This window comes from Vigna unguiculata, chromosome 10, assembly GCF_004118075.2.
Source record: "Vigna unguiculata cultivar IT97K-499-35 chromosome 10, ASM411807v1, whole genome shotgun sequence".
In the NCBI taxonomy this organism is placed as follows: Eukaryota; Viridiplantae; Streptophyta; class Magnoliopsida; order Fabales; family Fabaceae; genus Vigna; species Vigna unguiculata.
Window position 1 is genome coordinate 25278006 of NC_040288.1, and position 13331 is coordinate 25291336.

Sequence of the window (13331 nt, forward strand, 5' to 3'; positions counted from 1 at the left end):
TTGACTATCCCTGAATTGCTCGAACTCATGGTAATAGCGTTGTTGTTGCAAGTGGAGCTCAGCAAGGGATTGATGGATACAGGTAAATGCCTCAGCATGAGACTCTATAGTGCTTGATGGCACCCGAGAAGGGGGAAAAAGTGGAGAAGGAGAGGAATGGTGTGCATCAGATGCTGAGAATGTCCATATATCTCTACCATACACTCTAGTAAAGGCAGGATTAGGGAGAGGTTGTGGTGGCATGCCTCCTATAGAATTCATCACCAAACAGTATTGACCATCTCGTTTAACCAACATGTCATTATTGACAAGCATATCAAGATCAATACGAGATGTCCCCAGAATTGGCTTATCATCCTCCAAGGGAATTTTGAAATGGAGAGCAATAGTTGTGATCAGCCCACCAATCGCGATATTTCCTGAAGAGGCTTTTCCAACCTTTGTGAGCTGACGAGCCAACCATGCACCAGAGTCTAGGTGAAAATCATTGACCATACCCCACATAAATAACAACTCTGATTTTCTCACAACAGCAATTCTATCACCCCTTGCAAACAGTGTGTGAGCTAACAAGTGATGAGCATAACGAAAACAGGGATGATGAATATGGGATTCTTTGGAATCTGATGAAACAAACTGACTAGCAGTAGATAAACGACACCAAAAAGCATGTTCATTGAAAATACGGGGATACCTCCTCTCACCACCACTAGGAAACCCGAAAATAGCATTCAACTCAGCCAATTCAAGAGTATAATCAGTGTTATGTAATCGGAACTTAATCAACCTCTCTTCGCAATTCTTTCCCTGCAAAATCTCTGCGCTCACAGAACTGAGGAATTCAAGAGTAATCCTCTCATAAGCAAGGTTTATCAAACTGGTAAAAGTGGTCCAACCAATATGTCTCAGCATAGCAGTCATGTCTTCTAACATTCCCAATGTATTCAAAGAATTTTTATCAAGATACCGTGTAAGGAGAATCACTCGCTTGTGTAGAGAAGCATACCTCAGTTTTTGTTCTTCATCTTGAAAAAAAATTCCATGGCCATTGTCCGCAGATGAAGAAGAATGCCTACATTTTCTTATGCCGACAGACCTTCCCACTGTCTGAGAATACGTTGATGTCGCACAAGTTGGTGCAAGAGAAGGTCTAGGTACGGGAGAGGTTCGCGATGCGGGAGATACTCGAAGTTCTGATGAGGCAGGAGCTTTTGGAGAGGCTCGAGATTCTTCTTCTTGAGTGGGTTGAGGTTCCTCTGGAATGGGTTGCGATGACGAAGAAGGAGACGAACTTACAGTGACTGGCGCAAAGACTTTAATTGGGCGGGGCGGTTTCCTGATCGAAAGGAGGCTGCTAGAATTGCGACGCATTGTTGGAGAGGGAAATGGTGGTCGGTGGACGGCAGAGGGGTACAAGTGACGGAGGAGCTTGGTGGATGGCAGAGACGTGACGGAGGAGGGGTAAAAGTGAGCTTTGACGTGAATGGGGAGCTTTAGGGTTTTGGAGGGTGAAAAGGAATTACCTCTCTCGCACCCGTTGTAATCCTCTTCTGGTCCCTTTTTTTTCTCTTTTTTTTTTGGTTTTTTTTTTTGGTTTTTTTTATATAAAAAAGAGGACTCATTCAGTATCTGATTGTGGTGATGTTAATGCAATAGTGGTTACATTCTTTTTGAAAACATCACCCACATACACCTTCAATCTTTGACCATTCACTTTAAAACTTCTTTTTGAATTGAGGTCTGAAATTTCAACTGTACCAAAGGGAAATACTTGCTTCACAACAAACGGACCAGACCACCTTGACTTTAATTTACCAGGAAACAATTTGAGCCTAGTATTGTATAATAACACATGTTGTCCTGGTGTAAGCTCTTTATGCGCAATTCTTTTATCATGCCATTTTTTTGTCCTTTCCTTATAAATGCTAGCATTCTCATAGGCTTGAAGTCTAAATTCATCCAACTCATCCAATTGCAATAATCGCTTCTCACCCGCAATCTTCAAATCGAAATTCAAGAATTTAATAGCCCAAAATGCTTTGTGCTCTAATTCCATTGGTAAATGACATGACTTCCCATACACCAATTGATATGGAGACATTCTAATAGGAGTTTTAAAAGCTGTACGGTAAGCCCAAAGTACATCATCTAGTTTCCTAGACCAATCTTTCCTTGATGAGCTCACAACTTTCTCTAAAATTCTCTTCAACTCTCGATTGGAAATTTCCACTTGCCCACTGGTTTGTGGATGATAAGGAGTGGCGATCTTGTGGTTAACACCATATTTACCCAACAGTGCTGCAAATTTCTTGTTATGGAAATGTGAACCTCCATCACTAATGATTGCTCTGGGTACCCCAAATCTAGAAAATATGTGCTTCTTAATGAAAGAAATTACCACTTTAGCATCATTCGATGGTAATGCCCTAGCCTCCACCCACTTTGACACATAATCCACTGCAACCAAAATATATTGGTTTGAAAAAGACGATGGAAATGGCCCCATAAAATCAATACCCCACACATAAAAAATTTCCACTTTCAAAATGTTGTTTAGAGGCATCTCATTTCTCTTTGAAATATTTCCTACCCTTTGACATCTATCACATTTCTAATAAAACCACGAGCATCTTTAAAGAGAGTAGGCCAATAGAAGCCACTTTGTAAAACTTTAGAAGCTGTTCTCGCAACACTAAAATGTCCCCCATAATCAGATCCATGACAATGCCACAGGATACTCTCAAACTCATTCTCAGGAACACATCGCCTAATGATACCATCACCACATCTTCTAAACAACAGAGGATCATCTCAGAAATAACTTTTAACATCATGCAAGAATTTCTTTCTCTACTGAAAAGTCAAGTCATGAGGAATTATACCAGCCGCTTTGAAATTGGCAAAGTCTGCAAACCATGGCAAAGAAGTAATGGCTAGTAACTGCTCATTTGGAAACTCCTCTGAAATAGGTTGTATTTCTCGAGCACCATCCTCACCAATTTTCAGTCTTGAAAGGTGGTCAGCTATTAAATTCTACTTCCCTTGCTTATCCCGAATTTCCAAGTCAAACTCTTGTAACAAAAGAATCCAACGGATTAATCGTAGCTTAGCATCCTGTTTAGCAAACAAATACCTCAAAGCAGCATGATCAGTGTAAACAATAACTTTAGATCCCACAAGATAGGATCTAAATTTATCAAAAGCAAACACTATAGCAAGCAATTCTTTCTCAGTCGTGGCATAATTCTTTTGAGCCTTATTCAATACACGACTGGCGTAATAAATAACATGAAACACTTTGTCTTTTCTCTGTCCTAATACAGCACCCACAGCATAATCACTAGCATCACACATAAGTTCAAATGGTAAAGACCAGATAGGTGCTGTAATTATAGGAGCAGAGACAAGTTGTTTCTTTAAAGTTATGAATGCTTTCAAACATGCATCATCAAACACAAAAGGGGCTTATTTTTCAAGAAGGTTTGTCATAGGCTTTGCAATTTTAGAAAAATATTTAATAAATCGCTTATAAAAACCTGCATGTCCTAAAAAACTCCTTACCCTTTTTACATTCAATGGAGGAGGTAATTGTTCAATTATTTCCACCTTTGCTTTATCAATCTCAATGCCTTTAGCAGAAATTTGATGACCAAGAACAATTCCCTCCTTTACCATAAATTGACATTTTTCCCAATTTAGCACTAAATTAGTTTCTTGACATCTTTTCAACACCAAGGTCAAATTAGATAGACAAGAATCAAATGAAGAGCCAAATGCAGAAAAATCATCCATGAAGATTTCAATGCAATTTTCAATCAAATCAGAGAAAATGGAATACATACACCTTTGAAATGTTGCAGGTGCATTGCAGAGACCGAAGGGCATCCTCCTGTATGCAAAGACTCCATAAGGACATGTAAACGCTGTCTTCTCTTGATCTTCAGGGGCTACAACTATTTGGTTGTAACCAGAATAGCCATCTAGAAAACAATAGTATTCATGTCCAGCCAATTTCTCAAGCATTTGATCTATAAATGGGAGGGGAAAATGGTCCTTCCTTGTAGCTTGATTAAGTCTTCTGTAGTCAATGCACATGTGCCACCCAGTCACCTTTCTTGTGGGAATGAGTTCATTCTTTTCATTTTTCACAACTGTCATCCCACCTTTCTTAGGCACCACATGAACCGGGCTCACCTACTCACTATCCGAAATTGGATAAATAATGCCCCCGTCTAATAGCTTTATCACTTCTTTCCTCACCATGTCTTTCATTGTGGGATTGAGCCTTCTTTGTGGTTGTCGGATAGGTTTGAAGTTATCTTCCAAATAAATTTTGTGCATGCACATCGTAGGACTAATACCTTGTAAATCATCAATTTGCCAACCTATAGCAGATTTGTACTTCCTCAACACCTTTACAAGCTCTTCTTCCTCAACAATAATGAGTTCATTGCTTATAATGACAGGATTGAGCTTTTTCTCATCTAAGAAATTGTATTTAAGGTGAGAAGGAAGTGGTTTTAATTCTACCTTGGATGTCTCGTTTCCTCCACCTTCACTCCTGTTGAGATCTTCTACTCTTCTGGTAGAACTGAATAAAGGCTTAAGAACTTCTAATTGATGTGCACATTGAACCACCTCTTCATCACTCACTTCTGCCAGTAACTCCTCCGCTTGCATACTTGATAACAAAGTGAGCTCTAATGGACTCTTCCTCCCATGATTATCCATTTCTTTATACACCAGAGACTCAATAGTTTCAGCTCGAAAACAATCCTCCTTTTCCACCTTTTGTTTCATTGCTTCATTTATGGAAAATGTGACTTTATCATCGGCCACTCTTAACATCAACTTGCCTTGTTGTACATCTATCAATGCTCTCCCCGTAGCTAAGAATGGTCTTCCTAATATAATTGGAACTTTAGTATCTTCTTCCATGTCAAGGACCACAAAATCAGCTGGAAAGATAAATTTATCCACCTTTACTAAGACGTCCTCCACTACTCCATATGGATAAGTCACTAAACGGTCCGCCAATTGGAAAGTTATCATAGTAGGCTTCACTTCTCCAATACCCAACCTTTTAAAAATGGATAAAAGCATCAGATTAATGCTTGCTCCAAGATCACACAATGCCTTACTCACCATTATATTCCAATCTCACATGGAATCACAAAGCTTCCTGGATCCATCAACTTGGGAGGTAATTTTTGTTGAATTATGGCACTACACTCCTCTGTGAGCATTATGGTTTCATCTTCTTGCAGCTTCCTCTTCCTAGACAACAAATCCTTCATAAATTTTGCATAGCTTGGCATTTGTTCCAATGCCTCTGCAAATGGGATATTAATATGGAGCTTCTTAAAGACATCAAGAAATCTTGCAAATTGTTTCTCTTGATCTTTCTTCTTCAACCTTTGAGGAAATGGGATTGTAGGAACATATTCTCTCATTTTACCTTTTTCACTCTCTTCATTTTTTTCTCTCTCACTCTTCTCCTCACACTCCTCCTCACAATTTTTTTCGCTCATTTTTTTCATTCTCTTTTACAATGTCATCTCCTTGTGCATTTTTCTCGCTACTCACCTCACTCTTTTTTCTCATTTTCAACCAACCTCCCACTCCTCAATTGAATTGCCTTACATTGCTCCTTTGGGTTTGGAACGGTGTCATTGGGGAATGTTCCAGGAGGCCTCTCTGAAATTTGATGTGAAAGTTGACCAATTTGATTCTCCAACTTCCGGATTGAAGCTTCCTGATTCTTGAAATTAGTCCTTGTCTCATTCATAAAATTAGAAGTTTGCTCCACAAATGTACAGTTAATTTCTCCACAGCACTCTCCAACGTAGACATCTTGTTTCCTTGGTTACTAGATTGTGCTTGATATTGATAAGGAGGCCTTGGTTGATTGGGTTGATTTGAACCACTCCAAGGTTTATTTGGTGGGCTCCTCCAATTTGAAAAATTATTAGCAAACTGATTTTGTTGTTGTCCCATTGCATTCACCTGCACCTCTTGTTGAGTTACTTGACACTCACCATTTTGATGCATTCCTCCACAAAAATCACATAAAAGAGACGTTGTATTAATAGCTTTTGCTTGCATATTACCCAACTTCTGCGTCAACTCAGTAATTTGTTGTGTTAACAACTTGTTTTGGGTAAGGATAGCATCCAAGGTATTAACCTCCAACACTCCAGCTTTTCTATTTTGCCGGTCAAACTGCATATTCATTGTATTACTCGCCATTAACTCCAAAGTCTCCAAAGCTTCCTCGGGTGTTTTCAAATTAAACGATCCTCCACTTACTACATCCAGAATTGCTTTAAAAGATGGTACAAGACCATTATAGAATATTTGGACTTGCAACCAATTTGGTATGATGTGGACATTTCCTCAATAGCTCATTGTACCTTTCCCAAGCCTCGTACAACGATTCAGTTTCTTGTTGCACAAAAGTAGTACTTTCATTCCTCATTCTCGCTGACTTAGATGGAGGAAAGTATTTGGTTACAAATTTTGTAGCCATATCTTCCCATGTACAAATATTACCTTGAGGTTGTGTCTGAAGCCAACTTTTAGCTTTATCCCGTAATGAGAAAGGAAAAAACCTCAAGCGGAATGCATCATCTGAAACTCCATTTATCTTCAAAGTGTCACAAATGGCCAGAAAATTCTCCAGATGAGAATTAGGATCCTCTGAACCTTCACCTCCAAATTGATTTTGCTGGATGACTTGTAATAGTGCCGACTTGATTTCAAAATTGTTGGCCTGAATAGGAGGTCTCACGATGCTCCCCTGGTAAGTATTTGTATTTGGCATCGAGTAGTCAAGCAAAGTCCTCCTCATAGGTTGTTCCTCAACCATTGTTGAAATGTGCTCCTTCTTATCAATTGATGGCCTTGCTTTTCTTTCTTGCTTCTTCTTTCTTGCGATACTCTTATTATGTCTATCAGTACGTTCAATTTCTGGGTCAAAAAGTAAGATTTTTTCTGCAACTGTACCTCGCATAAACACTTAAAGACACAAGATTCTAACAACAAAAATCACGTGAAAACAAATTAACAACAAACAAGATAATCAAAACAAAAAAAAACAACAAACTGAAAACTCAAACAATTTAACTAACTAAAAATTAATACTCAAATCTCAAGCAAATTAAATCACTAATATCAACAGAAAAATCAATCCCCGGCAATGACACCAAAAACTTGATGAACGTTTGGCAAGTGAACCAATCGTTAACGTAGTAATAAAATATCGTCCTCTAGGATTGACTTGTTGAATACTAGATTCCTAATTTACGTAATTTTGAGCAAATGTGAATCAATATAATTGCAAGCACAAAAATTATAACAAAAACTTTAATCAAGAGAAGAATCGTTAGAGGATTGATTTCGTACTTTTTCCTATAAAATTCTACACCTTTTCAATTGATGCAAGTAATGTAATCATCCACTTGAGTTCACTAAGAGCTGTTTTACCCCTAATCCCTTAGTAGGTAAAATCTATTTATTGAATTTGAACCCCCAATTCCTTAGGCCAGTTTACAAAAATTCAATAAAATCATGAAAAATCAATAATAATCTATATTGCAAACTAATTAGGTACGCCCAATTTCCCAATTGTGACATAATCTAACCTGTCTTGTTTATAATCGCAAGCAATCCCCGATTTCCCAATTGTGAAATTGCTCATAAATAAACGATAAAACCATAAACAGAGCACTGAGATGAAGAACATTAACAAAACATCAAATGTAAAGAGTAGAACCTATAATCTAAAGTCTTACATCAATCCTCCAACAAAATAAAATTAGTTTTACATACTGAAAATAAAAACTCTAAACGGTAGCCAAAACAAATGAAAAACGAGAGGAAGAAGAAGAAGTTTCTTTTCCGTGAACGCTTCTCTTTTATCTTTCCTCCACGTTCCTCTTTGGTGAGATCACTTTCTCTCTCCTCTAACCGTTTCCCCCTATCTCTCCTCTTTATATTTTCTTTTTCTTTTAAATCTTTTTGAGTCCACGTAATCTTTAATTTTCTCGCTAGAAAATCCACAGGTTGTGGAAAAATCCACAGGTCACCTATGGAACACTCTGTTTTGCGCATGATCTTCTGAAGTTAAAACCACAGGTCGTGGAAAAATCCACCAAGCACCTGTGGAACACCTTATTTTGTATCCTTCGATTCACTTTACAAAACCACAGGTTGTGGAAAAATCCACCAGGCACCTATGGAACAAACTATTTTGAAACTTGCATCTTCTGAAGCCACATCCACAAGTCGTGGAAGACTCCACCAGGCACTTGTGAAACATATTGTTTTGCGTCTAACTTACTCCTTTCAGACCTGTTTACACAAAAAACGCACCAATCCAAATGTATAATCTGAGACTAGATAATGCATGATGAAATGAGTCCAATAATTCACAAATGAATAAAAATGTCCTAAACTAATGCATGAATATATCTATATATGATATGCTCATCATACATATACCTAGAGAACAAAACTGCCGAGCAGAATTATTATCAAAATTAGCAAGTTGTATGAAGCCAGGTCAGCACAAGTTAGTAATAAGAGAAACATTAATGTCCCCTCGAGTAGATATAGGGGAAAACATCAAATTATGGAGATCTAAACAACTCAAGAATCCTGGATGACACCAATAAAGAGGTATCTTGCAGATAATCAATTACTTGGAGATGTAGAGGAGGCAAGAAGAATATCGAAGAATTCGAGTCGATATACACTTATTAAAGGCAATTTGTTTAGGTATACATTTTCTCGTCCTTTATTAATTTGTGTGGACATGGGGGAGGCTACTCGGATTATGACTGAACTGCATGAAGGTATATATGGGAGTCATATTGGTGGAAGGGCATTGATGTTGAGAATTATACGTGGTGGATTTTTCTGGCCAACTATGAAGCATAATTGTATGGAGTATGTAAGGAAGTGTGAGCAAGGTCAGAAACATGCCGACTGGAGTAAGGCACCACCTGAAGTGTTACACTCTATTAACACACCGTGGCCATTTCTTACTTGGGGAATAGATATTTTAGGTATGTTCTCTAGAGGGGTGAGACAACATAAATTCTTGATTATTGTTGTTAAATATTTCACAAAATGGATTGAAATTGAGCCCGTAGCTGTAATTTCTGGCAGCAGAGTTAGAGAATTTATTTGGAAGAATATAATATGTAGATTTAGAGTTCCTCAGTGCATTATTTTGGATAATTGGACCCAATTTGCGTGTTCACAGGTAAGGCAACTGTGTGATGCGATTGGGATCAAGCAGGTTTTTTCCTCTGTAGAACACCCTCAAACCAATGGTCAAACAGAGGTGGCCAACAAGGTGATACTTAGAGGAGTAAAACGAAGATTGGTAGCATCAAAAGAGGAATGGCCGAAATAAGATACACCGAGTGTTGTGGGCCTATCATACCACACCTTAGTCATCTACACGTGAAACTCCTTTTAGTTTGGTATACGGTACAAATGCCATGATACCCGTGGAAGTTGTTGAAAATACTGGGAGAGTAAGATCATTTGTGGCTACAGCTTCTGAGAGTGGACTTTGTGTAAATCTTGACACCATAGAGGAAGTCAGGATTTCGGGAGAAGCAATTAAGAGAAGATTGGAAAGAAGGTATAAAACCAAGGTAGTACCCAGGAGTTTTCAAGTGGAGGACCTAGTGTTAAGAAAGGCCTAGCTGATTCAGATAGACAACAAATTGGCACCAAAATGGACCGGACTTTACCGTGTTAAAGAAGTGCTGGGAGAAGGAGCATATAAGTTGGAAACATTGAATGGTAAGGAGATACCACGAACGTGGAACGTAACAAATTTACGTTTTTATTTTAGTTAAGAAGGCGACATTATTTTTTATTGTTTAAGTTATTTGTTCTTTTCTTTTTATATATAAAAATCATGAGTTGCTTGATGTTTAAAAGAGCCTTCGTGTTCTATTCCAAGCCGAGTTGCTTGATGTTTAAAAGAGCCTTCATGTTCTATTCCAAGCCGAGTTGATTGATGTTTAAAAGAGCCTTCGTGTTCTATTCCAGGCCGAGTTGCTTGATGATTAAAAGAGCCTTCATGTTCTATTCCAAGCCCAATTGCTTGATATTTAAAAGAGCATTTGTGTTCTATTTTAAGCCAAGTTGCTTGATGCTTAAAAAAGCCTTCGTGTTTTATTCGAAGTCGAGTTGCTCGATGTTTAAAAGAGCCTTCGTGTTCTATTCCAAGCCAAGTTGCTTGATGTTTAAAAGAGCCTTCGTGTTCTATTCCAAGCTAAGTTGCATAATGATTAAAAGAGCCTTCGTGTTCTATTCCAAGCCGAGTTGCTTGATGTTTAAAAGAACCTTTGTGTTCTATTCCAAGCCGAGTTGCTTAATGTTTAAAAAAGCCTTTGTGTTCTATTCCAATTGCTTAGTGGGCTCAATTATTTAAGAACAGAGAGCTTAGTATGTGACTTATAAGGGGTAGGTGTATAAAGTAGTTAATCATAATGGTTAAATAGTAGTGTTAGGAATTGAGAGTTTGGTGTGTGACCGAGTATAAGGGGTAGGTGTATAAAGTAGTTAATCGTAATGGTTAAGTATATAATATAGTAGTGTTAAGAATTGAGAGCTCGGTGTGTGACCAAGTATAAGGGGTTGGTGTATAAAGTAGTTAATCATAATGGTTAAGTATATATTATAGTAGTGTTAAGAACTGAGAGCTCGGTGTATGACCGAGTATAAGGGGTGAGTGTATAAAGTAGTTAAGCATAATGGTTAAGTATATGATATAGTAGTGTTAAAGAATGAGAGCTCGGTGTGGAATCAAGTATAATGATTAAGTATATAAGGCAAAGGTAGTTACGTAGTGAGAGATCGAAGTGTAAACGAGAGAAATGGTGAAAAATAAGTAGTGTTAAAAAGAGCAAGCTCGCTATAATGTGAAAAATAAGTGCAGAGGTGTAATAGAGATGAAAGTTTTTAACTGAATAAGTAGGATTTTTTGGGAATTATCATAAGGTTATAACGTCAGTATTAATGCATAAATAATTGGTTTTAAGTAAATGAACATTTACAAAACATTAAAAACGAGTCATAATAAATAAAGCTTAAAAGATGTACGGGGTACAGGCCAAAAAGAAATATAGAGTTGCAAAAAGTCTAAAGTTAAATAAAAAACTTTAATCTTCAGCTTCGACGAGCTACCCGTCAACGATGGATTTGGAGACTTCTACTTGTGATAAATCCCTGTCGAGACTTTTACGTAAAGTTTGATGGCGTCTTAATGCCCTAATCCTAGTTAAGGTGGTCATGGAGGAGGTTTCCCTCCGCAAGGCGAGAGGAGCCTAAGAATAGAGGGAGTCGTAGTAGGTAGTCATTGTACACAGTGAAATGAGTATTGCAGATGGCAAGGAGTTTTTTCCAAAATAAGTTAAGCACAATCAGGGGGAGAAAATAGTAGTCACAATGCTAAAACAATCAGTAGAGGCAAAGGCAATCAATAAAGGGCAATTAACATAAACAATCAACAGAAGGCAATCAAGGGAGGTATATCAATAATGATGAAACAGAAAGATTAAAGAGATCCAAATGAAATGAGAGAAAGAAAAAATACCTGGGGAAGGAAGTGTTGTAGAGGAAATGGAGACCATGGAGAGACATGAAGGAAGCAGAAAGATTGTGGGGAAGTGGGAAGGTGAATAGTTATTTAGGGTTGTATGTTTAAGGAGATAAAGAGGGAAAGAAGCTGCGCTGATCATGATTTGAAAAGAAATCGTCTGATGAATTACACGTGGCAGGGAGTAGTTGAGAAGCAATGATGATAGTGTGGGAAGTGGCGAAAGACAGTTATTGATGAGACAACTTTTGAGTTTCTCGTTCTTGAGAAGAGGATGCTCAGAAGTTGGAGAGCTATGTACCTTTCTAGCAAATGCACTTCATTATCTTGTCGAATTGTAAGGAAAGTATTCTCGGCAACAGGCCAAGTACCAAGGAACTATTATTTAAGAATCCAGAGTTGTGTATGAAAGACTGAAATTCATAATGGCATTGGTGTAATGACAAGGTGATATATGCAGAATGGGATCGGTGTAAGGATGAGGTGATATATGCAGAATGGTATCAGTATAAATTTGAGGCTTTTGCAGAAATTAGAAATATGATTTCAAGATAGTTGATATCTGATATTCAAGGAATTTGATTTTTGGAAGATTCACGGAATATTTCTCAAGTGGTTATTTTGTGGGGGTTGTTATTATTTTGGGAGATATTTTGGATTATCTTTAAGAAAGATAATTTTTTATTATTATGTATTATCTACAAAATTTAATATTTGTAACTGATTACTCTATAAAAAAAACTATTCTCATGGTCAAGGAATAAATTTATTTTGGCCTAAATGAGTCATTAACTAAGGTTAAAACTATTCTTTCTTTTTGTTACATTAAACTTCGGATTATGACATCCTAAATATAAAATTTATCTTTCGGATAATATAATTCGTCTAGAATGTAAATAACACTCTAATCTCCTACTTGTTCGTGAACACCTTCAATTCCTCTTTCACGATCCCTTCCACTATACACGACCGAGTGCCCTTTCCTGAACAAATCCTTCTACTCCTTTTCCAAAACCCAAATTCCCATTCATCGTTCACTGAAATGCGCAAACCGATCGGAAAAAAAGAATCTCACATATCTGCACCACACTGAGCAAGATGCAATCAATTAAAAGAGAGAGGAGGTGAAAGGCATGCAAATGAAAAAGGAGAGTCAAGGTTGAAGGATATAAAAGAAATGGGAAGAATAAAAGAATTTAGAATGATTTTCTTAAATTTATTCGGATTGTGTAATCCCTGAAATATATCTTCAGATTTAGAAATATATTTTGAATTATACAATTTGCAATTAATAATCTGAAATATATTTAAAAAGATATGTTTTAAATTGTGTAATTCAAAGATAATTTTGAATTTAAAAATATTGAATTAATTTAAAATATGTTTTTTTCATTAAGGGTAAAGTAGTTATTTCAACATACCTGTGCAAGTGCCATATAAAAAATATGGAGGTGTAGGAAGAAATGTTCAATGAATGTTTAGTGCTTAAAAGTAAGTTAATAAGAATAAGATTATTGTCATGTGATCTTTTCTAGAAGGGCATTTTTTCCTTACCTCAATAAATTATCATTTTCTCATTTTAATTTTTCTTTTAAATTTATTAAAAACCCTAAAATATTAATTTCACAACCCCTTCTTCCCTTCTTGGATCACAGATCTCCTTACCTTCCTTCACGGGTGTGTAGCATTTGGGGATTTTAAGTGTAAA

At 37.1% G+C, this 13331-nt stretch overlaps 1 non-coding gene across 1 annotated transcript; it reads left to right on the forward strand.

Annotated features, from left to right (window-relative positions):
• The first annotated feature begins 6374 nt into the window (after positions 1-6374).
• LOC114167986 lies at positions 6375-6481 on the forward strand. Its single transcript, XR_003600585.1, has one exon. It is a non-coding gene; the product is annotated as a small nucleolar RNA R71 (small nucleolar RNA).
• Positions 6482-13331: the final 6850 nt, after the last annotated feature.